The sequence below is a fragment of the Mastomys coucha genome, unplaced genomic scaffold (assembly GCF_008632895.1).
Source record: "Mastomys coucha isolate ucsf_1 unplaced genomic scaffold, UCSF_Mcou_1 pScaffold9, whole genome shotgun sequence".
NCBI lineage: Eukaryota > Metazoa > Chordata > Mammalia > Rodentia > Muridae > Mastomys > Mastomys coucha.
Window position 1 is genome coordinate 105,189,845 of NW_022196915.1, and position 27,393 is coordinate 105,217,237.

Sequence of the window (27,393 nt, forward strand, 5' to 3'; positions counted from 1 at the left end):
AAAAAAAGAAGCCCACCCCAGTTGGGACAGTTTGTCATTGACTGGTTTGTTGTAGCTCTTGCTTGACGGCTGTTTCCCAGACTGTGGTGCCAGGGACCCTGGGGGTTCACAGGGATCTGTGGACTGCTTTCTGTTTTCAAGGTCAGAGAATACCACCTTACATCTGATGATACCTTGTCTTTGCAAAGCGGGATCCTCACTAGCTGCTAAGACGAAGACCACATGTCTAATATGCAAAAAACATAAAAGCTAGCATGGAACAGAAATAGGAGTATTGGCTTCAGTCGCATCTCAAGCTTTGAGAATGATGATATTCGGCATATGCCCAATAGAAAATCACAAGCCGTACATGGGTGAAGATCGAGCAGAGATTGCAGGAGTGGCCAAGCAATAGGTCCAGCTTGAGACCTATGCCTTGAGAGGGAGCCCACCCCTGACGCGTTGATGATATTCTGCTGTACTTACAGACAGGAGCCTAGCGTAAGCGTCATCAGAGAGGGTTCACCTAGCAACTGACAGAAACTAATGCAGAGCCTCCCACAGCTAAACATTAAGTGGATCTTGGGGAAATCCTGTGGCAGAGAGGGAGGAAGGATTGAAGGAGCCAGAGGGGTCAAGGACACCACAGGAAAAAAACACAGGATCAACTAACCTGGGCCCTTAAAGGCTCACAGAGACAGAACCGACAACCAGGGAGCCTACAAGGGACTGACCTAGGCCCTCTGCATATTTCTAACAGTTGTATCGCTTGGTCCATGTGGGACTCCTCACAGTGGCCGCAGGCACTGCCTCTGACTCTGTTGCTTGCTTCTAGGGTTCTTTCTCCCTGCTGAACTGCCTCGTCTTACTGCAACTTGATATGCCAAGGCAGGTTGATATCCATAAGAAGTCTTACCCTTTCTGAAGAGAAAGGGAGGAAGAGTGGATGCAGGGAGAGAGGAGGTGAGGGGAGAACCAGGAGGAGAGGAGAGAGATGAAACTACAGTCAGGATGTGAAGTTAATTATTAATTATGAAAAAGACAAGCACATTCCAGTAATAACTAGTTGGGGTTAAATAATTATTTCTTTTAAATATTTCGCATTAACCTCCTAACTGTTAAAACATATAGGGCTGTAACTGCTTAGTAAATGTACCATCAAGGGCCTTCATGCATACTGCCTAGTGTTCATAATACTTGAAGGTACGATGCAGGCTACCAGATGAGAAAGGCGAACATCAACCCTTTGGTATACAACGGCGACCTATCTGCATGAAACAACAGTAGCACAAAAGTTGTAGGAACCACCAGCCTCTGTCTGATTGAAGGCCCACTCTATGAGGTGGAGCTCATGCCTGGCAATGCTCAGATGGAGAGAGAATGAGACTAAATAGGTCACAGACCTGGGGAAAACCCAAGTGCTGTTGTTCTGCTAAAGGAAAGGTGAAACGATTCCTAATGGCATCCTGCTATACCTACAGATCATGTCTCAGTCAGCCATCATCAGAGATGCTTCCTCCTGCAGAGGAAGGGACTGAGTACAGAGACCCACAGCTGGACAGTGCGCAGAGAGCGAGGGACTGTGGGACACTCAGCCCTAAAGGGGCTGTCTTCATCAACCCTCTCCTCTTGGGTGTCAAGGAACTGTGCAGAGAGGAGACGGAAAGTTGGTGCCAGAGGGGTGGAAGACACACCAAAGAAGGAGAATTTTCCAGACACATCAGGATGGAGTGCATTTGAACTCACAGAGACTATGCTGGGGGCTCATGGGTCCAAGGTTCAGAGCTCACAGGGTGTCAGCTCTGAAGGGGAACACAAGCTCTTCTCCCAACAAGGAATTTTTCTACCATTAACAACTGCTTGAAAAGGAAAAATTAGCTTCACCAAAGAAGTCCCACTGGGCATACAAATCACCCTTACAGGCAGAACCCATGCCCAGCAGGAGATGGCCAACACAAAAAGAACTCGGGTAAATTTGGAGATATTTTGTCTGGTACTGCTGTTTGTTTTGTTTTTTTTGTTTGTTTTTTTGTTTTTTTTATCAAAAATATGCACGTTAAAGAAAGAAAAAAAAACACAGCACCTTCTATAGAATATAAACTTTCTTCATATTTTTAAAGAGAAATTTAGCAATCAAAATGTATTTAGTGATATGCCCATACTACACAGGATACGACAGGATATAAGCTATTAATGCATGTTCTTCTCTCTCAGTGGGCTTACAGCCTAGTTTATACAAGCAAAGAAAAATAAATTAAAAAGCGTATGATAAAAGATTAAATGGGAAGGGATAGGCTAGAAGTGTCACATTGAAGGGGAAGGGCCTCGTGCTGAATTGTCACAGAGCAATCACATTCTTCCTCTCTTACAATTACTGGCAACTGTTGTGATGGTTTTAGATGCTCAGCCCAGGGAGTGGCACTATTAGAAGGTGTGGCCTTGTTGGAGTAGGTGTGGCCCTGATGGAGAGGGTGTGTAACTGTGGATGTGTCACTGTGGTCACGGGCTTTAAGACCCTCATCTTAGCTGCCTGGAAGTCAGTTTTCCAATAGCAGCCTTCAGATGAAGATGTAGAACTCTCAGCTCCTCCTGCACCATGCCTGCCTGGATGCTGCTATGTTCCCTCTTTGATGATAATAGACTGAGCCTTTGAATGTGTAAGCCAGCCCCAATTAAATGTTGTCCTTATAAGAGTTGCCTTGGTCATGGTGTCTGCTCTCAGCAGGAAAACCCTAAGACAATGACCATCACTTCTTTTCCTGGCTTCTCTTTGGTATGGCAAACAAATATTTACATATGTTCTCAAATGTCTGACATTTTGCATTCACAGAAAACCTTGATCTTTTTCTCTGTCTTAGTCGGGGTTTCTGCTGCTGTGATAAAATATCATGTACAAAAGCAACCTATGGAAGAAAGGACCTACAGGTTTACTCGCCGAACCACAGCTTATCATGGGTAGAAGCTAAGACAGCCACCTGGAGGGAGGAACTGAAGCCAGCTTCATGGAGGAATGGTGATTACTCGCTTGCTTGGTCTGCTTTCTTTCAAACAGCCCAGGACCACCTGTCCAGAGATGGCACCACCCACAATGGGCCTGCCTCTCCTACATCAATCATTAACCCAGAAAACGTGTCCACAGCCTTGCCTACAAGCCCATCTAATGGAGACAATTTTTTTAAACCAAGGTTTTTCTCTTCTCAGATGACTCCATCTTGTGTCAAGTTGACAAAGGACTAACCAGGACACTCTGGAATTCACCACCATTCAAAACATCATCAAAACCTCATGTTCTCCTTGCTTGACTTTGTTTTGACCATCCAAGGAGATAGGTGCATTCACCATGCACTATGCTTCTTAGCTTCAATATCACGTCTGCTTTCCTTCCTCTACCCAAACTTTATAAAACATATACAGTAGATATATATGCACACATGCAGACACACATATATATTATATATATGTATGCATGTGTATATATATATATAATATTTCATTTATAAGTGCCCAAGATAAATCTTGTACCATATACATGTACATATATGTGTATATATACCATAAACAATTTATGGATATAGTACTATATATAATGCATTGATACTCAAAGGACACCTATACGACCTGTCTGTCTGTCTATACTCACATATATTACACAAATTTCTTATATTTGTTACTTTTCAATGGCTGGGAAAAAAAAACACCACGATCAAAAGCAATATACGGGAGAAAGGGGTTTGTTTTCTCTTGCCATTCCAAGGGGATAAAGTCCATCATGGCCAGGAAGACATGGCAGCAGGAACAGGAAGCTGACTGGTCATAACACCATTCACACACAGGAAGCAGAGAGTGAGCGAGCACGAGCGGGAGCGCGAGAGCAAGAGCGGAGAGGAAGTACTGTCAGGCTGTAAACCCTCAAAGTCTGTTCCGTTGTGCAGTACATCTCCCTGCACTGCTCTGCTTGCTAAATATTCCTTAGCCTCCCCTAAACAGTGCCATCAACTGAGAAGCCAAGTATTCACACACACAAGTATCACTCAGCCCCTCACACCTCTCTCAGAGAAATGAAGTGCATAAGAGAAATGTCTTTCAGTAAAAGGGAAACTAATTCAACAAAAACATTATCAAACTAATTGTATCGCGATACAAGGTGGGGATAGGTGACCTCTGGGACATGTAACTAGGGCTGGGGTCTAGGTGTCAAGAGATCACGGTCAGGTGTTACCGTTTCCAATAATCATTTTGATGTTCATCCTATGTTTGGTTTCTTGATCGTTCTCGTATTCGACATGGACATGCTGATCTGTAACTCATGGCCACTGAGAGTGGCTATTGGACAAACCAACATAGCTTTTATTTTAATTCTGTTCCCTTCTTACTTTGGACACAATCTTCTTTCCTTCGAATTTGGACAGGAAACCTGATGTGTGTGAGGCAAGCCCTCTACTGATGAGCTATATAATCAGCCCTTGCTTTTCTGTTTTGTGATAGAATCTTGCTGTGTAGCCCAGTGAGTCCAGACTGGCCTTGAACTGACGATATCCTGCAACTGCCTTCAGAATGCTTAGGATATAGGGTGTGCCGAGGACTGATATCGTCTGGATATGTATGTCTTGTGTTTCTTTTCATGCTCATCCTCCTTTCTCCTGAATATATGACATCAATAAAGACTACAGTCTTTTACATATCAATTCAGTTTCTTTACACACTTTTAAGAAACTAATATTGAGTTAATAAAATTGAGTAAACTAATAAAAAAGGGGAAGAAGGTAAAAGAAACAGTGGAAGGGTTAAGAAGGAAGCAGAAGATGGGGAAATTCCAGCTGGGCTGCACGGTAGTTGCAGTAGTCGGTTGGCTTGTCCTGTTAATACGCATCCTCATTGATGGTCTCCTCCCATGTGCTAGGCACAAAAAGATTAGATGCATGAGAGAATTTACTGCCTTCTGGTGCTCACAAGCTCACAGGGAAGGTAAACCTAAAATAAATAATTAACTAAATTAATGTATAACCACACTCCATAGTAAGAGCGACAGAGCAAGAAGCGTCCCTGAGATCTTGCTGTTTGAAGAGAAGCCGTGGACAGGCAGCAGCAGCTCACCTGGGAGCTCGTTAGAAGAACAGAGTCTTAGTACCCACCCAGGAACTCCTGAGACTGGATCTGCATTTTAACAAGATCCCTTGGGCTTGGGCATGCACTATAGAATTTTGAGAAGCATGGCTCTCTAGCTCTCAGGCTGGAAGAGAAAACAACAGGTGGACCTAACTAAGTTCAGCCTGTGGGTCAAGGGACAGTCCCCAGCAAAGATAGCCTCTGACTAGACCAGAAAGGCAGAGGCTCCACGGAGTCCTTGAAGGCAGGGGAGAACTTATACATTTTTCTTAAGAGCAATTGAAAGATAGATAGATAGATAGATAGATAGATAGATAGATAGATAGATAGAGATAGAGATATTATGTGGTATGTGTGTGTGTGTGTGTGTTTGAGAGAGAGAGAGGTGAGTATATATGCGTGTATGTGTGTATATGTATGTATGTGTGGTATGTGTGTGTGAGAGGGAGATATATATGTATATATGTGTGTATGTGTATAGTATATGTGTGTATATGTATGTATGGTGTGTGTGTGTGCACGATGTGGACACGGGTGTTTGAATCTGTGGGAAGCATGTGAGTATAGCATGTGAATGTGGTAGCATGTGTGTGCAGGGCTGAAGACAACTTGAGTGTCCGTCTTCTCCCATTGTTGGAGGCAGGGTTTCTTGCTGTTTACTGTTGTGTTCATGGACCTAAGCAGCTAGCTGACCCACTAGCTTCCAAAGATTCTCCTGTTCTTTCTTGCCATCTAGTCTAGGTTTGTAGATGCGCAGTGCCATGGCTGGCTTTTATGTAGGCTCTGGGTATCTGAACTTAGGACTGCCGCTGTAGCAAAATCTCATAAAAGGACACGGTTATGTAACAGAAATCTATTTTCTCATAACTGAAGACTGGAGCTCTGAGGGGTAGGTCCAAGCAAGGTCTGCATCTGGTGAGGACTCTCCTGGCTTGTGTCCTCCCAAGGTAGATGGAAAGAAAAGGCCCTTTCTCTGGTAGCTTCTTATAGAACCAGAAATGAATTCAAGAAGATCCCTTCCCTGTGATGTCATCTGAACTTAACTACCCAAGTGCCCATCTCTAAGTATCATCCTGCAAGCTTAGCTCGTCAGCATCTAAAGTTTAGGGAGGGAATGCGAACACTTCAGTCCCTAATCAAGTTTTAAGTTAAGAAATATATAGCCAGGTGGTGGTGGTGCATGCCTTTAATCCTAGCACTTGGGAGGCAGAGGCAGGCAGATTTCTGAGTTTGAGGCCAGCATGGTCTACACAAAGAGTTCCAGGACAGCCAGGGCTACACAGAGAAACCCTGTCTCGAAAAACAAACAAAAAAAAAATGAAAAATAAGGTTTCTTTTCAAACGTTGTTACTCTGTAAGAAGTATTCCAAAAGACCTGAAGAGGGTCAAGGACATATTCACAGTCAGGGCTGAGGGCACAGGCTAGGAACCCCCTCTACCTTGGAGGTTGAGGGTGGAGGAGCACAGACTAAAGGCCTGATTGGGCCACAGAGTGTGGTGCCCACAGCCTTGAAACATAGTAACATCATTTGTCAAAGTGTTTAAAAAGGCAATAAAAGGCTGTGTGGCATATAGCTCTGTGGTGGAAAATCCGCACACTATATGAAAGGCTCTAAGTGTGTAAGACATCTAGGTTCAGGAAGAGAGGGTGTTGGGGGGAGAGAGAGAGGAAGAGGAGGGAGAAGAAATGGAGGACTGGGAGGAAAAGAGAAAGCAAGATGAGAGCAGTGGAAAGAAAAAAAAAAGGACAAGACTTAACACTGGGGGCAGCGGTGGAGCAGCTACTATTTCAAGAGTTAAGGTAGAGGATGTCAGTGAACAGAGGGACACTGGCAGAGAAGAAACAAAGTAAAATGTTCTAAATATTCAGGTGTTAAACTCAGCAGACTTTGACACTGGATTTCAGGTTATAGTTGGGGAAGGAAGTGAAGAAAAATGTCAGGCTTTTGGCTTTTACAATGAGTAAATATGACATCATTTCTTGTGATACCAAATATCCATCATGTTTGTGTGTGGCCTCTTGTCCAACACAGAAGTTCCTCTAATGATAGACATCCTCTAGTGCACCTCTGACACACCAGCCTTTGTACGGATGCTTCATGCACATTCTCTTAATTAATGTAGGACACAGACCTAGCCTTCTAAAATGGCAAGATCAGCTCAGGCAAGCTAGCTACACAAGGCTGCATTGTTAGGGGGTTAACATAGTCTGGTACAATGACCAGTACAGAAGCCCTTTGAACATCAGAGAAGCTGATGTGGGTGAGGCCGGCATAGCTGAAGAAATGGCAGGTGATCTGAGGTCCACCCAGTGTGTAAGGAAGGGAAGTAAACATGGGATAAAGAGCGGGAAGCTTCATTTAGGAAAACGGCAGAGATAAAGTGGACTACGAAGGTAGGGCCACATTCAGCAGTACCTTGCAAGTCTGTAATTTGGATTTTATAGAGGGACAGGTTTGAGTGTAAAAGGAACATGACTTTACATGACTTTCAGAAAAACCTGTCTGGCAACAGGGAAGACCAGAGCAGAAGAGCCTTCAGTCCCAGAGGCTATCAATTATCTTTTGTATCATATAGGGAATAGGTCAGGGCTCTGGCCTAGCTGGGAGGAAAAATCTAAGAGGCTTAATGTCTTAGGATGAGAGAAGGACTTGACAGGGACTAAAGTTTAAGTAGTGAGACTGAAAAACATGGGACTCTCATGTCAAAAGCAGGAGGAGATGGGGAAGAAGGCAACTGTGAGTTTGAGATCACTCAGGTATAGGTGTATTGATATTTTAAAAGGATTTCCACTTGTTCGAATGTAGCTAATTTACCTTTTCAGGAAAAACAAAACAAAATGACAGACTCAACCAAAGCCTACCAATGATAATATTGACTAGAAATGAAAATAAGTATTAAGGACTAAAGTCAAGAGGAGTAAAACAAGATATTCTATTGAAGAAAATTAGCCCACAAGTCACAAGAAATGCTGTGGTTAAGAATGCAATCACGAAATTTAAAAACACCAAAATCATTACATTCTTCTCTGTTGCTCCAGATACACTCATTAAACAATTGAGAGAGAGAGAGAGAGAGAGAGAGAGAGAGAGAGAGAGAGAGAGAGAGAATGAGAGCTAGGCTCAATCTTTCAGATGAACAGGATCTTTGTTCTTGCCTGGAGTTAAGTCACAGGACCATCATACTTAATTTTTAGGATCCAAAATGTTGTGTTTTATGGAAGGAAAATGTGTGCTTATTGTGTTTTCTAAATGCCATATGTTTTTGTTTTTGTTTTCAAAGCATGAAGAAATGCTGTTGACTGGGGAGAAAAAAATAACCCTTTCCTTTCTTTTTTACCTTGCTTTCTTTATCGCAGAGGAACCTCTGACATCTGTGGGTCAACCTTTGTAGACTGAAAATGGAGGCTGTCCCTTAGGTCAGCGCCATGTGTATTCAGCAGTAAACGCCCTCCCTCAGTCATTGCGGCACTAAAGACAGGATGGCCAACCTAAGAACATTTATCAAATGGCATCTAAGAAGGGTAAGACACAGTAAATCCCCCAGTGGGTGCCAGCCAAGAGCCTCAAAGCTTAATGTAGAGATATCAATTCTGTCGTTCGGCATCCCCTAATTGAAGTCTCTAGTGCTCTGGAAACTTAGATGGAAAATGTATGGGTTCCAGGAAGTAGCCACTGCAATGACAGCTCTCCAGAGAAGCTGGGTGCTGGGGCTTCAAGCACGGTCTGGTCTTCAGCGTGTACTCCAACTTGGTTATAGCCTCCCTCAGTCATGGAAATTGCATGCAAATGTTTCATAAGGTATCCCTTTGCATGACAAACACTGAATTGTTGTCTCACATTATATATGAACGTCTACGTCCGTAGGCTTCCTCAAACGCCCTAAGACTTTAGTTTGGGATCCAATTGGATTTCTTGGCCATCTTAGGAGTTTCGAGATTCCCGGAGTGTTTATGATGCAACTCCTAGCTCCGGGCTGGGTGTCTCGAAGCGTGTTTGTCTGAGCTACCCCTCTCTGTGCTCTGCCAATTATGTGCCACTTTGTCTCGGAGCTATGACTGCTTTCCTCGGAGAGGGAGATCCCTCTTCCATCAGTATGGACGCACTGTTTTCGGAGCCTGCCAGCGCTGTGTTGCTGTGTCAGTCATCCTATGAGGACCAGTTTCAGACGAGGAGGGCTGACGAGCTGGCCGGGGATTGGCCGGCCGAGCCTGGGCGGGGCCTGTGGGAAGGAAGGGCTGCAGCTCACAGCAACAGAGTTTAGACTGTCTTTGCTTCATCATCTGAAGGTAAAATTTTCCAGCCACGGTCGGCGGTCGCAGAGTACAATAAACAGGGACGGAGAACTATTTGCATGGACCCCCCTTCCTCATGATGCGGTGGAGAAGCCGCGGCCACTCGGTCCTGCCAGATGTTCTTGGGGTTACTGTACATGGGGAAGACGAGCTAACAAGGTAGGAGAAACACCCCCCCCCCCATTTTTTCTTCTTCTTTTTTTTAATGTTTAAAGAGTTTGCTGCAGTATGCTGCATTCCATGTGTGTGCTTAGGGAAGCCAGGGAGACCGATTCCACTAATTCGAACGGAATACTCGCAGGAAACCCTGGAGTTTTACGTAACATTCAGATTTGAGAACAAGAAATGGCAAAGCTGGAATCTACGCCGCCCGTTTTGGGGTGAGGCATAAAAACCGAGGTTTTTATTTATTTATTTAAAGGACTGATTCGTTTATTATTATTTTTTTAAATTATCTGAAAGATCTGGGCCAGTATTTTCTTAAGATAATCGAGGTTTTTACTGTCAGAGTAAAAAGAATAAAGTTTACGTGTTTCCTGTTCTTTGAAAACATACTTGAAATTAAGAATTAAAAAAAAAAATAATGGTGAATAATCATCGGTTGAACATTTGGGACCAAAATATGTCTGTTTCTTGGAAACTGGGGGCCACCCTGGTGCCACAGGGCAATGGCTTTAATTGAGTTTCAAAAGCACATTTTAAGCACCACCCCGGCAGGCAGAAGAGGTAGCTTCCTGGCTAGTCTTAGACACTGTAGTTCAATGTTTACATTGCTTTTCCTGGCAGCCTCCGTCTTTGTTTCCAGCTTAAAAGTGGAACCATTATATTCAAAAGTAAAGCTGGGTTAATAACGCTTACTGCAATTATCTGATCTGTATGCATTTTTAATGAGAACACACAGCCAGCAGAATAATTTAATGAGAGCAGGCTAGCTTTTAAAGCTGGGCTCTCACTATGCCCAGCCAGATCAACTTTCTTGCTGAGAAGCCGCGGCTAGAAAGGTTGAAGCAGATTTATTTTTAACACACTTGGCCCAGGAGAAGGAGAGAAGGACTCTCTCCGTGTTAAAGAGTTCTTTCTGCCCTTTTCCGTTTTAAATTTCTGCCAGGCATGAGGAAACCGTGCTTTTTTCTTAGGCCTTGGGAGCATGTGTTTACAATAAATGTGTAACATTTTTAGAATAGTTAGCAAGCACTGAAGCGAAGGAAAAAAAAAAAAACTTGCCTAACTGCCACCTCCGTGAATTTCCAACGTTCTTCAAAAAGCCTTACTGTCTCTTTAAAAGACAAAGATTTAGTAGGAAAATATCTATGAGGCCATATGCATATTTAGACAGCAAGGAGGAACAAACGTTAAATGAGACATTTTACCATCTAGGTAAGAGAAGTTTTTTCCTCTCTTTTGCTCCGTCCTGGGGGGACAGCAGTGTTCATTTAAATAAGGGCAATGCCACGTACCACGGTTTTTACTTTCAAGGAGAAGTGCAGGACACTAGCCCAGAACTCCTGACGTCATCCCCCAACTATTTCTGCTGTGTGTTCTTTTATTCAAGCTTGTGGAAAGGAATATTTCTCTATGTCCAGGCCAGGAACATTGGAACTCGCAGTTGGCAGGACTTGAGTTATATCTTCCCATTTAAACCCACAGCCCATCCATTCCCCCTCACAGGCCAAATAGGGCAATTTCTCCTGCCTGCCAGTCCACCCAGGTTTTCTGCAGGCTTCTAGCTTGGTTAGTGAGAAGCCATAGCGAGAGCCTTGGGGAGCCGAATTTCACTTTCTTTCTGGCCTAACTCAGTGTTGCCGCTCTGTTAAGGCTATCTGTGGGGCCCATCCCAGGGGGGCCCATCCTATGGGGGGTAGCGGGGAGGTGCTATCCCTGGGATGGGCCCATTCCCAGCTCCCCTGGAACCTTTATCTAAAGCCTAGGTTATGCTACCAAGTTCAAGGTTGATTGGATGGTGGGTGACAGCTGCTTTCATAGATACAGCACTGTGTTCTAAGGCAGATGGCTCAAAGGAGATAAAATACAATAGTGGCTGCTGTTAACCCTGTGTCACAGGTGGCACTCCTCTTGTATACCCGTGATTGTACAGATCGGCAGAAAGGTTAGTGTTTATTGTGGTTCCTTTTAAAGAAAGAATTTGGGTTAGAGCACACTGCAGTTTCCTGGAGTCCCTACTACCAGCTGGCCACTTGCACCCCTTACTTAGTAAGGCCCTGAGCAAGTGCCTACCTCAGTTTCTCTACACTTTCTCTTCTAGAATTCTAGGGACCTGTTTTGTACAAACAACAGAAAGAAAAGTTGTTTGCCCAGTGAAGTACAAAGGGAAGGGGCCTCTGTGTGGAAACATTGTGGGCAATGTCTTGGGGTGTTTAGATAGAAGGCTACAAAATACAAAACCCTCCAGTCTCTGTCAGTTTCTTACAAGTTTTCTAAAGATACCAAAGCCAACAAATGAAATTTCCAAAGAAGCCTTTCCTCCGTTGGTCTCACCTAATGTTCTAGAAGCTGCCAGGCGGTCTCTGCTGGCAGTGGGCTTGGCCAGGCTGTCTCTGCCAGCGGTGGACTAACTAGAGCTGTGGTGGCCGAAGTTCTCAGTGCTATTCTTACTTTGCCTCTTGTATGAAATCTGTGAGAGTGGAGGGAAGGAGAGCGGAAAAAAGGGAGGAAAAGATGCTTGTGAAATATACTGGTCATGCAGCTTTACTGCTTAACAGCCTGCCTTTGCTCTGCTCGTTGTTTTAATTTGCTGTTGCCATGGTGAAAACAAATCAATATCACATGGCTCCCAGCCAGTCCCAAGCTCTGGGAGTGCCATAGAGATCCAAGAGCAGGTACTCTGGATTTCAAGCAGGAATGAGGAGCAGGGGACTTAGACACTGAGCTCCAGCAAATTCCTCCTGGAGAAGGAGTCGGTCAGTCTGACACACATTTATCTCTTCCTTTCTTCTTGCATTCTCTTATCAGCAAGAAAAAAAAATGTGGGAAGAAAGGCAAGCTGACTCATTTACATTTTCCAAAACAACAAAACAGTAGCAGTGCAAAAAAGCAAGTAGGGGTCATTGCAGTGGGTGCGGGGGTTTTAGTTCATGAGGCGATGGTACATGGACGAGAAGGAGTGGTTGTAGAAAACAGTTTAGGTGCCCTTAGCCCGGGAGGTTAACACCTACTGCTGGCCTGTCCGCAAGAGATCTGGCAAAGAGGAAGCAGGTGGGCAGTTGGATCGAGGTGTGTCAGAGAAAGGGAAGCCGTCCGGAGCCTGAGTCACGGCAGAACAGCAGGTCAAAGGTCCATCCATCAGGCGAGCCCACGAGGACTCCAAGGTCATAACCCGGCAGAGAACGGGACACTTCTTCCTTTTCACAAGGCTGCCAAGGCTCAGCCTGAAGCCCTGTGAGGCACGAAGGAAAGAGACTGCAGAAAATAACACTACTAAGAAAGAGTCAGGAGCCCAAGCCTCCTTTCTGGAAAGAACCACTCAACTAGAGAGAGGGATGCCTGCCGCTTTGTGGGGCTAGGGATTTGGTATTTCCCTCTTTGGAGGATGAAGTGGGTCTAATCTGGCCTTGGTGGATCAGTAGTGCTGCTGTTTTTGTTTGTGTTTGTTTGTTTTGTCTTTTCCCATCGTTTAGTTAGTCCAGTTTTTTGTTTGTTTGTTTGTTTTGTTTTCCTTGAAAATGTGTACAAAGTGTCCCTTGCAACAAGAGCAATATCTCAGTGAGGAGTCAGTGTTTGCTCCAGGCCTGGGCCTCCAAGGGCTGGTCTCTCAGCCCTAGGCCCAGCCTCCACTGCAGTGCTGAGCCAAAACAGGTATGTTGAGTAAGGCTCCAGCTTTGTTTGCTGAGCCTGAGCTCTGCGATGGTGGGCAGTTTTCAACTGACCTTGTATTAGGCCTCCTCACTAGGACAAAAAAAGAAAAAAATCTTGGACCCGACTACAAGGTGCCTAAGTGTTTTGACAAAGCAAGCATTGTTTAAGGTCTCTTGGGTCAGCTACATCAGTCAACAAGTGTTTGTTAGGTGCCATTTGGGCAGGGTCTTGGGTTTGGTTAGGGCTTCAGGCTAAGTTCTGCCTTCCTGTATAAGTACAAACACACCTGTCGTAAAAGCCTAAATTTCAAAGGCTTTAAGACATCGTCATTGGCTAATATTAAGCTAGCATTGTAACCATCAGATATTGATTTTAATCTAGATGTGATTCTGGTGTTTAGAGGATAAAAGAAACACAATTTTTTTTAAAAAAAAAATTTTTTTTAGATACTCATCCTTTCTTTACCCCAACTGCATTTCTTACCGCTCGGCTCCTGTTGTTTAATTAACATAAAGAGAGGTGAGCCGTGGTGTATCAGAGTGCTTGAAACTTGCAGACTAGATGCCTTTTGGGATCACTCAGTCTCAGCCACCGTAGCTCCAGCCTGAAGTGGTAAGGCAGTGGCACACCATTTATAAAGCCTTAAATGCCAGCCAGTGAACAAAGGGAAGTCTTAGACCCGGCTCACACTTCTGAGCCTCAGCCTGCCCCCAACAGCCCATGATGCAATTATGAGGAAACCTGATGCCGCCTCTGGGGGATTACACTTCCCCACATTCTTTCATAAATGCAGGGGGGGGGGTCATTTTAGTTGATTTCCCTTCTAAACTTTAAGTTGTTTTGGTGGAGATCTGACTGTTGAAGAACTGTGGGGTGTAAAGAGGAGAGAGTGGGAAGTGCCCTGGAACCCTGCAAGGCTCTTCTGAACTGTCCGAAGTGCACAAAGGCTAGAAGAGAAGATCCTTACTCACAAGATAAGAGCAGCGCACAACTTGTCTTCAGAAGAATAATGAAGATGTGGGGTTCCTTGCACTTGACAAAGGCTTTTGTTGGCATCATCTCCATTAACAGCTTAAGTGGGGAATTACAGAATGGGAGCCTCTTTTAAGGCACTCTGGCTAAAACTCCAGGAGATGAGTTATTAGATTTTAAGTTTTATTTGTTAGGAGACTGGGGGATACCGCAGTTGTCAGAGTGATGGCCTGCTATCCCTGAGGCCTCCTGTCACTCCCTACCTCCTACCAGGTGTAGCAGAGCACATCTGTAATGCTAGCACTCAAGAACTATAGGCAGAAGGATCAGAGGTTCAGAGTCATGCTTTGAAACATAGTGAGTTCTAGACCAGCCTGGGCTACTGTGTGGAAGTGCGTGGTGTGTGTGTGTGTGTGTGTGTGTGTGTGTGTGTGTGTGTGTGTGTTCTCCCCATTCCCTTGGTTAATTGACTTGGATTTTGAAAGCACAAGAAAAACTTGTAAATGTCCCGGGTACTAGATGTGAGGACATAGAGTCATGTCCCCACCTAAGTACTTTCTTAGATAGTATTCCATTTAGACCTAGGTGGCACAAAGGTAAGGCCCTCAGAGTGGTAGATTCTCAGCTCTGATTGCTTGGGCAAGCTTCAAGATAAAGCCAAGGTTGACCCCATCGCTCAACCCAGCCACATGGCTGTGAGGTGCTTCACGAACACCTCCTAATATCCTGCAGGCCAGAGAATAGCCAAGTCAACACAGACAGCGGCATCCATGGCCTCCTGCTCCTCTGAGGGCATCTCTCCGAGTCTGTTAAACTGCTGGAACGATGGATGTGGAGGCTGGAAGTGACTGGTTTAGGGGCGTTCGTTACAAGCAGCCTGCTTTACCTTGTGCAGCTGGAACTTTAGAAGGGTCCCCAGAGCCCCAGCCAATCAGCAGCACTCTCCGTTTGCTGGTAGACGACAAGAGCTCTCTGAAGACTTGGTAACAGCCGTGTCTCAGAAAAAGCCAGCCTGGCTACTGCGTAAACTCAGGCCTCCGAGACCCTCAAGTCCCACAGCTAGAAAGTCTTGTAGGCTTTGAGCTGAAGAAATAAGAGAGATGAAAGTAATTTATAGAAAAATCCTGAAGTTTCAAGGTAGAGACATCAATTGTGTTAGAAATTTCTGGTATATGGTAACCACTCTGTTAAACTCTGAGTGTAGTAGTCACAGTAACATCTTAAATTCATATGCTGTTTTAAGTTTTCTGCTTATTGTTTCCCTAGTGGTCAGAACCTGCACTTCCTGTTTAACAAATCAAATAACAACAGGGTTTGAGCGAGGTAAGCTAATACGCTACAAGTTTTAGCAACCCCAAAGTGGAGCCAATAGAAAGTTATGCATGTGATACTTATTGAGCTAAATTAATCACACTGTGGTCTAACTTGAAGCTTTCATATAATGTATGTTACACAGTTTAGCAGAGCTCAACCCTAGCAATTTGGGAAGGACAGTAATGTTTTTAATTAAGAGATTGAATTATCCTTAAAAAAAAAATCTATAAACTTCTGGCTTCCTGAATGCAAGCTTCAATTAATCAAACTAAAAGCATTCGGGGGGTTTATATGATAGATGATTTAGTCTTTTGGCTTTAAAGTTCTGAGAATTTGGGAAAGACAAGCTGTGTTGGGATCAGATGGTAGAGAGGCCTTAAAGGAGGAAGGGCCACCTTCTCTGGCTCTACATGCAAACATTTTGTCTAAATCAGCCTTTCTAATGTGAAAAGTCTACACCCTAGGCCAAGAATAAGATTATTTATTAGTAAGGAGAGAGCTCAACTTTTATATTATTTAGTGTATCCCTTTGAACTGTCAATTGTCATTTGGATTTGATGATGTATGGATCATATTGGCATTGTTATGCAAGAATACTGTTTGTAAGTGAGGAACTATTATCATGATGGTTGCTTCTGATGTACAAAATATTTGATAATAGGAGTACAGAGAGCCCAGGGGTCAGGGAAGAGGGACAGTGAGGTTAAGGAACCACAAGGAGAGTTGACTATAGAATATGGCGCCAGAGTCAGGGGACAGTGAGGAATCAGGCTACATGGGAGCAGTTGAAATCAATAAGATAGGGTAGAGCTGAAGAGCCATGCAGCAGTTTAATTTTATAACCTACAATACGCATATTGGGATCTCTGAGATTGGTTAGAGGTTAGACCATTTGTTATGAGTGATGCCACTAGAAAGAAAGAATTTACAATAATCCAGGCATAATGTAGGAAGAGGTAGAGGAGCGTGGAGGAGAAAGATCCGAAGGACACCGTAGTGGAGAGGGAGGAGCTGCTGCAAGAGCTCAGAAGTGCCAGAAATACAGTATGGGTTCTATCATAAGAGATGATGCTGATGGTGCTGGGACTGGAAAGGGACATAAAAAGAACTGGAGACCAGCCCGTGGGAAGAGGCTAGGAGGAGGAGGGGAGACAATGAGCCGTGAGCTTTCGATATTGAACTTTAGCCAGTATCTTCCCATATATATTCTATATCTATACCATATTCTCTATCTGTGGAGTTATCTTATAGATATCTATGCTTGACAAAGAGAGGAGGGGGCAGCAGACAGCCTAGTTCCCAGGTTACCAATTTTTAAGCCTGAGACAGCTGTCTCAAAACAACAGTTAATGTCATGCACACTCACTACCACGAAGAAAGAAAGAGTGAACGTAAAGAGAAACACACAGTTGACCAGTGGTGATCTTTGAAAAAAAATTAGTCAGCGGCCCAGAAGAAACTAGGAGGTCACAAAGAATCAGGAAACTACATATACATAAAAGGAGAAAATTGTTTTCTGAAAAAAATAAGTAAGCAAAACTGTTGAGGACCAGTCTGGATTCCGTAAGAATCGTCTGTTAGCTTTTCTTGTAGCTGGGCAAAATATACCGAAGGAAAGCACCTGACAGAAAGAAAGGCTTATTGTGGCTCACAGTTTGAGGGCGCAGTCCACCATGGTAGCAGGTTGGCTGGCTTACATCCGTAGTGAGAAACAGAAAAAAAAAGAAGCTGGGGCCCAGCGCCTTTCTTTTATTCACCCAGGACCCCTTCGTCCTCAGAATGGTTCTGTTCACACGTAGGGTGGGTCTTCCTTCTCATCTCAGTTCACCCAGTTTTAAAACCTCACAACCATGCCCAGAGGTTTGTTGCCATGGTAATCCTAAATCCCATCCAGTTGACAATCAAAATTAACGATCACAACCTCCTACACGTATTTCACCCTCCTTAGCACCAGTCTCTGGCAGTGATCCTGTTGGAGGCAAACGTTTGTTCGCAGTCATGTTTGAAGGCACAGAATAGTGGGCGTATGAGAGAACAGTCATAGCTGCGTCTTTCATACGTACAGGTGACTTAAAAGTAGATTTTTCAGAGGCAGAACGCTTCAAGGCAAAATTATCAAGGCTTTTGCATCTGCCTTTTAAGATACCTATTTGCAGGACTGGTTGGGGTGGTAAATCCGGAGTGAAATGTCACCAGACCCTGGGTGTCTTGTTTTCCCTGAATCTATCAGATTCTCTTGAACCCAGCCGTAAAGACTGCTTGGAAGCAATTCTCAAGATCAGCAAGTCCTTGGTGTGGTTGGAGGTCATTGGTGTGCTCCTGTTGATGCCTCCAAGGACTAAAAGCAGAGCAGCAGTGCTCCAACTTGCATGTACCTGCAGGTCACCTGGGGATCTCATTAGGGATGTAGATTCTGATTCAGTAGGTCTGGGGGTGGGGCTAATCGTCTGCTTTCCTAACAAGCTCCCAGAGGATGAGGGTGATGGTACCACTCATCCTGTTCAATGGGGAGGGTCTGGAACACTGGGACAGCTTTGCAGAAATGTGAGTGCCAGAGGATGATGGGTCTGCAGCAGCTCACCGAAAGAGCCGGTGCAGCCAGCGGTGGAGGCCAGCACCCACTGGCCCAGGCGGCTTCTGCAGGATATCTGTCTTGCTTAGAGGTCAGATTATGTTAATGTCAACTCCCAGTCCTCAGGAGCCCGGCTAGGTACTGGCAGGGTTGGTACTGGCAGGGTTGGTACTGGCAGGGTTGGTACTGGCAGGGTTGGTACTGGCAGGGTTGGCAGCAGCCCCACTATGCACATCTCCTGTGCCTAAGATGTCTGTGGTTGTCATGGACACAGACTCACAACTTGCACAAGAAGTTTGGTACACACACCCAACTAGGGCCTCTGTGCGTATGTATCAGCTTCAGAGATTTTTTTTCCTTTCCCAAGAAACACACGTTTTAAAACTCAGCTTTGAATACCCCCTGCTTTATTTATTTATTTGCTTATTTACTTATTTGCTAGGTGGTGGTTGGCTTTAAAGGCCAGAAGTCTAATATATCCACCTTAGACCTTAAACACACAATGAATGAGTCTTGGGGAACTCTGCCAATCATACTCATTCCTTAAGATGCAGATGATGGCTTCCTCTCCTTGTTCTCTTGAAAGGGCATGAGGAGTAAGCAGGATGTGTTCTGTGCACCTGGAATGGCAAAAGGATGTGTTATGTGCCATTAGCTTTGCATGGTGATGTGTTATGTGCCTTTAGCATGGCATGGTGATGTGTTACGTGCCTTCAGCATGGTGGACATCAGTTTCATAACACAGCCACATTTAAGTTACAGTCCACAAACAAAGAAATCATCAGAGAGGACTGGGAGAAGCCCAGGCCTGAGCAGGGATCTTATATCTTCCTCTCTGGGGTGTTCCCTCTTTTTCTGTCACCAATGAGGCTCTCTTTCTCTTGCTCTTTCCTGGAGCCAGGAATGGAGCTAAACTGATTAGGGGAAGTCTTTCCTTCCTGATGCCTCTTAGTCCACACAGGGATGAGTCGGGGTGGGATGGACATGCTTTTTAATTGACCAATACCTTTTAAGAGTGAAACAGAGCAAATGTTTATCGAGTTTATCGAGTGCCTAGTATATAGCCAGCCTTCTGTTGAGAGCTGTGTCCTTGTTCATTAATTCCATTAAAATGTTTTATGAAGAAAGTGAAGCCCAGGGAAAGTGATCTTCTAAGGTCACAAGCTAATCAGGAGCAAAACAAAGGCCAGACACACCTTGGTGGGATTGAGTGAAGTGCCTCTCTCTGCAAGTGCCTCTGTGGGGACTGCGAAAGAGGCTTGCTTAGGAGAATGGTCCTGCCACAGTGTTATTCCCTGAGGACTTAAACAGAGCAGACAGGAGCGGCTGCTGGTGGAACTTGTTGTAGAACCAGGTCATGGTCATCTTCATTGTTGAAAATTAGTTGGCCTTTTTGTTACTTTTCAGCCGTGTGTGTGTGTGTGTATATGTGTGTGTGTGTGTGTGTGTGTGTGTATGTGTGTGTGAGAGAGAGAGAGAGAGAAAGAGAGAGAGAGAGAGAGAAAGAGAGAGAGAGACAGACAGACAGACAAAGAGACAGACAGACAGACAGACAGAGAGACAGACAGAGAGACAGAGAGAGAGACAGAGGAAGGCAGAGAGGGGGGATGGAGGAAGGGAGGGAGGAGGAGAGACAGACAGGCCTACTCAAGTCTGAGGAGTTTTGTGCTGTTTTGACATTGCTACATGAGAGACTTCCCTAGAAACACACTTGCCTAGTTGTGGAATTATTGGAGATGGAGCTCGGGCCTCTCCCACGAGGGACGAGCCTGTGGAGCTATATCCTTTGTTCTTTCTCTACTGTAAGTTTTGAGACAAGGTCTTTGCTAAAACAGCCAATCTGGTCTCAAAGTCTGTAGCCCATGGAAGCCTTGAGTTTGACATTTCTGCCTCAGCCTTCCTAGTATTTACCATCATAGGCCTTTGCCATTGGGCCTGTCTGGGAACACTTTCCATCTCAGCTTCCCTACCGTGTGTTTGCTGCCGGAAGTTCTGTGCTCCTCAGAGGGTGTTCACTGCTCCTGGGTAGCTGCTCTGGGATGTGTGTGGTCTGCTCTGTCTGATGTATGCTAAGCCGTGCTCTCCTCTCTCCTGTTTCATCTCCCACTGGAGTCTGCCCCTAGCATCCCTACCAAGCGGCTTCCAGAGGTATGGTATTCTGGAGATGTCTTCAGATCAGATGCACACCTGGGAGACAGGATGCAGGCCTGCTTAGGAAACCCATCACTTGAGCCCTGGAGTACCAGCTTCCTGGCAGCCACCAGGAAGACCATCCCCTCCGGAAACAAAACAAGCCCTATCTCTTAAGTCTTTCTGTTCCTTTTCTTTAAAGTTCTCTGTGCTACTAGGCTGCAATTAAGAGGCAGGATCAAAGGGACTTGCTGCCTCTGGGGGCTTCGAGGGCCAAAGGACAGCTTTGGTCTTTTTTCTTTTCTTTTTTTTTCTTTTAACTCTTTACTTCCCAGGATTTGTACTTTTCAGCTGGGCTCTCATGCACTAGAAGAGGAGAAAGGGGAGACACACGAAAATGAGGAAGCACTTTGACTGCCATAAAGATGGAAATCAGAGGAGACCCCAAGAGGGAAAGTTCCTGATCAGGTAGAGGTCATATCCACCTCCTCCCTAAGCTCTTACAAGCAGTTTCTAATGGCTGCTGCCAGCGGTAGACCTGCACAAGCCAGACACACATAAGCTACAGTGTTCTCTTAGACAACTGCCCCCCATGGAAGGCCAGTCCTTTGCATAGTAGAGGTTGAAAGTTTCTGACAGCGTCAGTGTGTCACCTTCCTTATCAGGATATGGTACTTTCACTTATGCAACCTGGGATCCTAGGGAATCCTGAGCCAGCAAGGGTTGAGGAAGGGGAGCGGTTTCCTCGATTCTGCTCAGGTCTAAACACAATGGAAAAAGCAGATGAGTGCTCAACAGTCCTTCAGAATTACCATCGTCCACCCCAACAGTATACTGTTGTCCCCCTGGAAACATCTGCTAGCTTGCTGGACATTGGCTTAGAAATGATAGATGGACCAGCAGATGCAGATCTCTACACAGAAGACACGCGGGCTGTCACACCTCGGAGAACTCTGAGTTACAGATATCCGGTTGGGTTGCCTTTGACCTTTTGTATTTCCCCCTCCCCTTCACCCACACGGTGATCATTTCCTCGGCTGTGGCCCTCTTCCTCGGACACCCAGAGACCCCTGCACCATCAGTAGGTGCCAAGGTCACTGAAGGAACTAATTAATCTCAGCTCCAGTCGGCAGCAGGCTGCGCCCACCTTCCCTCCCTCCCTGAAGGAGGAACAAGGAAGGCTTTTCTGGTTTTCTCCCTCAGTTATGCCTGAGCTGACTCAGAGGGAAGGAGAGACGAGAGTGCCCAGCGGGTTCCCTGCCCTGGACCAGGTGTCAATGTGAAGAAAACCAGGGCATGCTGCAAGCCCTGGGACTAGCTCTAAGCCAGACTCCTGTTAGGAAAACCCTTAGGTTGATGGTTAAACTAAAGATCACTAGGCCTGTATTCCAACACACACTGGGCCCTATTCTCCCTCTCCCCCTCTGCTTCCTCCCTCTTCCTCTTTCTCTCCTCCTGCTCCTCCTCCTTCCCCTCCTTCTCCCTCTGCCCCTCCCCTGCTCCTCTCTTTCTTCTCCCTCTCTGCTCCCTCTCCCTACCCCTCCCTCTCCATCTCTTTCCTCTCTCCCTCCCCCTCATCTCCTGTCTTCTTCCCTCTCCTTCTCTGCCGGTTTCCCCCCCTCTTCCTCTCCGTCCCTCCCTTACTTCCTGTTCCACTCTTTCCCCCCTCTCCACTGCTGGTTTTAGCAACAGACCCCACCCACATTCCACCATAGTGGAATTTTGCCTTTTCAATGAAGACTGCCAATCTTCTCGCTGACCACTAAGTATCACAGATCCACTCCCAACCCATATTAGGCTAAAAGGTGTGTTGCATAACTCAGACCAGATGAAATCATTGATGAGAAAAAGCCAGCCGTTGAGGGGCTGGGAGGATAATAATGCACAGACTTGGAAAATGTCACCGTTCCACACCCTGCAGATTGATACCTGGCCGAGTTTTCCTCCCCAGGTGTGTGCAAACGCTCAAGTTAATGTCTGTGGCTGTACAATTGCATTCGCTATTCTTGTCTGCAGCTCCTGTTTTGAGGAATTAAAAGGCAAGAAAAAGCAACCACATGGCCTACGCATGTTGTCAGGACAACACAGTGGAGCTATTCTGAGGGCCTGAGTATATTGCAGCCAGTGGCCCTCTTGGTCCCCTCCTCCCTGACTTCCAAAGCCGTTGAGGTGAGCGGTGAGCTTCCTGCTACAGTTTGGCAGAACTCAGAAAATCCTGGAGTTAGGTTGGTGACTTCCCGAAGGCGACAAACCTTCTGTTCAGTGCAGTAGCAGGTACCTGGGGACCTGCTGCTGTTAACTGATCCCTGTTCACCTATCCAGATGTGTGGAAGGAAGGACCACAGCATCCAGCCCTCAGAGTGGCCTGGCTCTGGACTCCTTCCAGCCTCGGCCAGGGCAGTGGAGCCAGGAAGGATTTGACTGAGTCGTTTCCCTCCCTCACGTTTTTCCATCTTCCCCTCACGTTCTCGGGACTGAACATTAGAAACACTTTTCTCCTACACACGAAATTACTCCCTCACACACATTTCCCCCTCCTGCTTAGAAAAGGCAATTGCTGCCAGAACAGGCCTCTAGAGAGAGAGCAGCCGCCCTGGTGCAAGGATAGAGAGAGCTTGAAGTGTAGCAAGCCAGCCTCACCAGAGGAACATGGTCACCCTCTCGGAACCATAGGACCAAGGAGACAGTGAACCGAGCCCTGGAACCCTGCCTGTGTGTCTCACTTTTCTCATCTGGGTGCATGTTGGCTTTGTGGAGATCGGGTGGGCTAAACACTTAGGATTTGTGGTCATATCTGTGTTTAATAAAAAGATTGTGTAGCTGGCTTCCACTTGCTGGTTGTTATAAAATACTGGGAAGGCTCATGCAGAAGCCTCCTGGCCACCTCTGCTCCCACTCAGGCTTCTTCTGCCTCATGGATGTCTCTTCTTACGCTTTGGGCTTCTGCAAGTGGGTGGATCCCATTCTCAAAACACTGGATCTCACTAGAAACCAGAACAGCAAAAGACCATGCCACTCAACTGGACATGTGCCCCTGGGCCCTGAGGAAATGAATGTTTCAAACTTGAAAAGGAAAGAAATCTTCAATTGTGATAAGGACTTCAGGAATTACTACTGCTGCCCCTTTTATTTTACATAAAACATCTCCTTTTCTCCATTTTTGTTTTATTCAAATGTGTGGAAGTTTAGTTGTTAGGATGATTTTCTTTCTATCTGGATTTTAAGATTAGTAGAAAGAAGAGTGAGCAGGTCCCTCAGATCATGGCCCTCTGTCTTCTATCCTTCATAGTGTGGCTCTTAGTTCCTGTTACTTTATTTAGGTAGCAGGAGTGTGTATCTCAAAAAAAAAATCTCAAAAATTTAATTTAATTAAATTAAATAGGACTGGCAAGATGGCAGAAGTCAGTAAGATTGCAGCCTCATTTGATTCTTAGGGCCCACATAAAGCAGCATGGCAAGACAATGTGTGCTTCTAGTCCCAGCTCTAAAGAAGCAGAGACAGGTGGATCCCCGGGCCACACCAGCCACTCTGGCCTACTTGGTGAGTTCCAGGTCAATGAGGGACCCTGTCTCAATTAAATAGTAGGCAGTTCCTGAGATTGACTGCCAGTCTGTGTGTGTGCGTGTGTGTGCGCGCGTGCGCGCGCGCGCGCACGCGCGCGTGCGCTCACAGGCACAATATCACACACAGCAAAACACATAAACATGAACACATACATATACATGAGCATACATACACACACTCATACACACTCCCCATATCTACTCACATATACACACTCACATGCACATACATATACATGTACATACACACACTCACATACACCCCCAACCACATCCACTGATACCCCCATACTCACGTGCACATACACACACATACACTCACAATCACATCCACTCATATCCACACACTCACACGCATATACTCTCACACATACCCACATTCATACACATTGCACACCCACACATGCTCACACACATACATTCACATACACACTCAGATTCTCTCTCTCTTTCTCATACATACACACACACACAGACAACGTGCACACACACAGAGAAGATTTTTAAAAGTCAAAATGATCACAGTTATCTTTCTAGAATCACGTGAGGAGATGAGTAGACAGTGCTGGCTGCCCACAGGAGAGCCCTCGACGTGTGGCTGGGGCTGATGGCATTGTCACAGCCCTCGACGTGTGGCTGGGGCTGATGGCATTGTCACTGAGCCTTGGCCTGCAATATCATGGCTTTCTACTTCCTGAAGTTTCTGTTGACTATGAAAAACTCTACAGGAACAGTATACTACAAGAAAGGCATAAGCGGAAAGGTGTTGCTCGAATCTTCCCTTTCCTTTCGCTTATGGTATTTACAGTGTGTGAGAGGGAAGGTAAGTGAGTGGCTAAGTCACCGTGGTTAAGCCGCCATGCTAAAGCCACTGTGGTCAAGTCACTGTGGTAAAGGTTACATGTGTAACCTGTGTTACAAAGCCCCCTGTGAAAAGATTTCGGTCATCCACATAAGCCAGAGGAAGCTTCCTGGGGGAGACAGCATCTTTAGTGGCCTCAGGGAAGTCCCATGGAGTCCCATGCACTTCAGAAGCACCCAGGCATACCTCTCTGGACCACAGCCTGCCTGCCAGGGAGCACTTGGCACAGACTGAGTTGCAGGTGTCTCTGAATGCTCCAGCGAGGGCCTCAGACTTCATTAGAGTGCAGCAGCCACCAGGTGTTTGCGAACAGACGTGAGATAGGATCAGTCATAGCTTACGGCTGATTTAGACCCAGGTGATGGGTACTTGGGTGAGCCCTGAAGGCTCCGGGACCTGGAATGTAGAAGAACCAGGAAGTGGTGTACTGATGCAGAGCCAGGCACCAGGGGCTTGGGTGGGACTTACTGGAGGGCAAGGGGGAAAAGTACCGAGTGACCTGGAGACACAGAGATACCAGAAACACCCGGTGACGTGGATGGGTTCCAGGTGTTCTGAGAAGTGTGGATGTAGGCTTTGTGGGGTGCAGACACACATGGCCATGGTGTGAATTTGGTATTTATATGCAGAAGGCTGAGATTTGAGATGAAAACAGGAGTTTGTTAAGGACGCAAGTCATCTAGAAAAAAGTTGGTGGCACGGCCTCGGAGAATGCGTATTTAAGGGGATATCCTAGGCTCTTTGTGGACACACACATACATACATAGCGGATGATGGCATTTGTGACATCTCTCAGTGCCTTGGAGTCTGTACAGTAGGTGATGTTATCCACTTTGCCCTGCATTAAGGGTTTCTATAACCAAGGAGTTGGGAGAAACAATGGGGGATTCTGAAGTTTAAGAAAGATGGGAGACAGGCATGCAGTCCTGGTGTGGGGGTTAAGAAGTCAGGCCTGGCCTTTGGGCACACGTTAGGAAGAGCTGTGAGCAGAACACTGGACTACAAGTTCCTGCAAGTATGGGATGTGTAACTGTTGAAGAGCGTGTGGTGTTTACGGCAATCAAAAGAGGTGCAGCGGACAGGGGAGAGGCAACAGGGTGTGGATGGTTGGTGGGGCTTGTAGGGAGGTGTGCTAGGCCGACAGAACACTGCTGACCTTTGAGCCAGCAGCAGCTTCTGGGAATGGAGTGCCTGAAGCCACAGGGAAGAAAGAGTTTGAGAGCAGTTAAAGGAAGAGGCTTGCTTCTCTGGTGGTGGGGAAGGTGAAAAGCCAGGTAGGTCTGGTGGCAGGTGGTAAATAGAGATCTAAATGCTTTTCCAGGAAGCATCCAGGGTTTTGTCGGAAGTGAGTCGTTCTCATCAGAATAAGTGTATTGAGGAGAGGCCAGTAGGCCGCTCTGATCCCTATTTCTAATTGAAGGTGAGCCTTGCTAAGTGTGTCTTGAAGTAATCCTCATGTATGGCATGTGTAAGCTGTTGTCTGGCAACTAGTACAACCCCAACAAATGTTTTCGGAATAAGGTGGAGTGGATGAAGTATTTTATTATCAAGGCAGGCATTTCTTTAGATGAGGATGAGCTAGGAGTCAGACTCACACCAGTCCATGCCTCATCATCTGCCCAAACACAGGCGGAACTTTCCATTGCAATGTGAACTGAATGCATTGTCACCCTGGGAGTATACACAGTTCTGTGAAGCAGTGCTTTATATACTGAAGGGAGGCCAGCTCGGCCCCAGCATCTTCAACCAGGGGTCTTTATTATTATCATTTTTATTTATTTATTCAAACTTTGCAGAGGAATATTGGCAGCTAAGGGGAATGGTCCGAGGAAGGCTGGGGCTAGAGCGCTGAGCTGGTCTGAGGAAGGTTGGGGCTAGAGCGCTGAGCTGGTCCGAGGAAGGCTGGGGTGTCTGAAGGTTTCGAGGAGCAAGTTCTAGCTGCTTGGTCGTCGCAGGAGTGACGCTTTTGATTGTGTTCCTCTGCAGAGGATGGATGGCTAATACAACTCACGAAGTGGATTGGCCAGTTTCTTTCCCCTTGAGAGACTAGCCACTTGAAAACCAAGTAAAAGACAAGCACACCATGGTCAAGGCCAGAGTGAGGTTTGAAGCGATGTGACAAGGCCAAGTATCTGCACCATGCCCACTTTACCCATCAGGGATTCCAGGAGAAGGAAAACATGACCTTTGCCATCCCCATTTCAAAAGCTGATCACACTGCTCTCAAACTTGGTTTTGTTGGCAGCCCAAACTCTTTGGAAGCTTGAATTAAAACAAAACCAAAAGCCAAAACCCAACAACAACAACAAAAAACAAAAGGAGATTTCTTGGCCTGTGCCCCAAGACACTAACTTGAGATATCTGGGGTGGGGCCCAGGAATCTACATGTATTGGAAGAATCCAGTGATTTAGACACCTTCTTCACAGACCTCCTAGCTCTCCTTCCTAGAGGCCTTTCAGGCTCCACATTCAAACACTGCCCTTGTTGCAGACCAGATGCACACTTTAGGCAACTTTGCTAATCTTTTGAACTTCGGTTTCCCCATCTTTCAAATAGGATGTGTTATCTACTTCTCTGCAGAGTAAGATTAAATGTGATCACCTACATAAAAGGCATACCCAAATTTAAAAATCACAGGCGTAGAAAATGTTAAGATACATTTTCTAGGGATGGGTGTACACCTACAGCCCTCTAAGGAGTTCTAGGAAGGTCAGCGATTTCAACTCAAGCATTTTTGCAGATTCAACTCTTGCTTTCCCTCACAAAAACCCCGTTGTTCTTTTGGC

General features: G+C 45.8%; 1 protein-coding gene across 6 annotated transcripts in view; it reads left to right on the forward strand.

Moving 5' to 3' along the window:
- The first annotated feature begins 9,292 nt into the window (after positions 1–9,292).
- Positions 9,293–27,393, forward strand: part of Mbnl2 (muscleblind like splicing regulator 2) — a 160,478-nt gene continuing 142,377 nt past the window's right edge. For 3 of the 6 annotated variants that reach the window (XM_031361154.1, XM_031361152.1, XM_031361156.1), the window contains exon 1: positions 9,294–9,538. The gene's annotated coding sequence lies outside the window, so the exon portion shown is untranslated. Of the gene's footprint in view, positions 9,539–27,393 lie in introns of all 6 variants that reach the window. The other 3 variants (XM_031361150.1, XM_031361157.1, XM_031361158.1) reach the window with 3 other exon arrangements.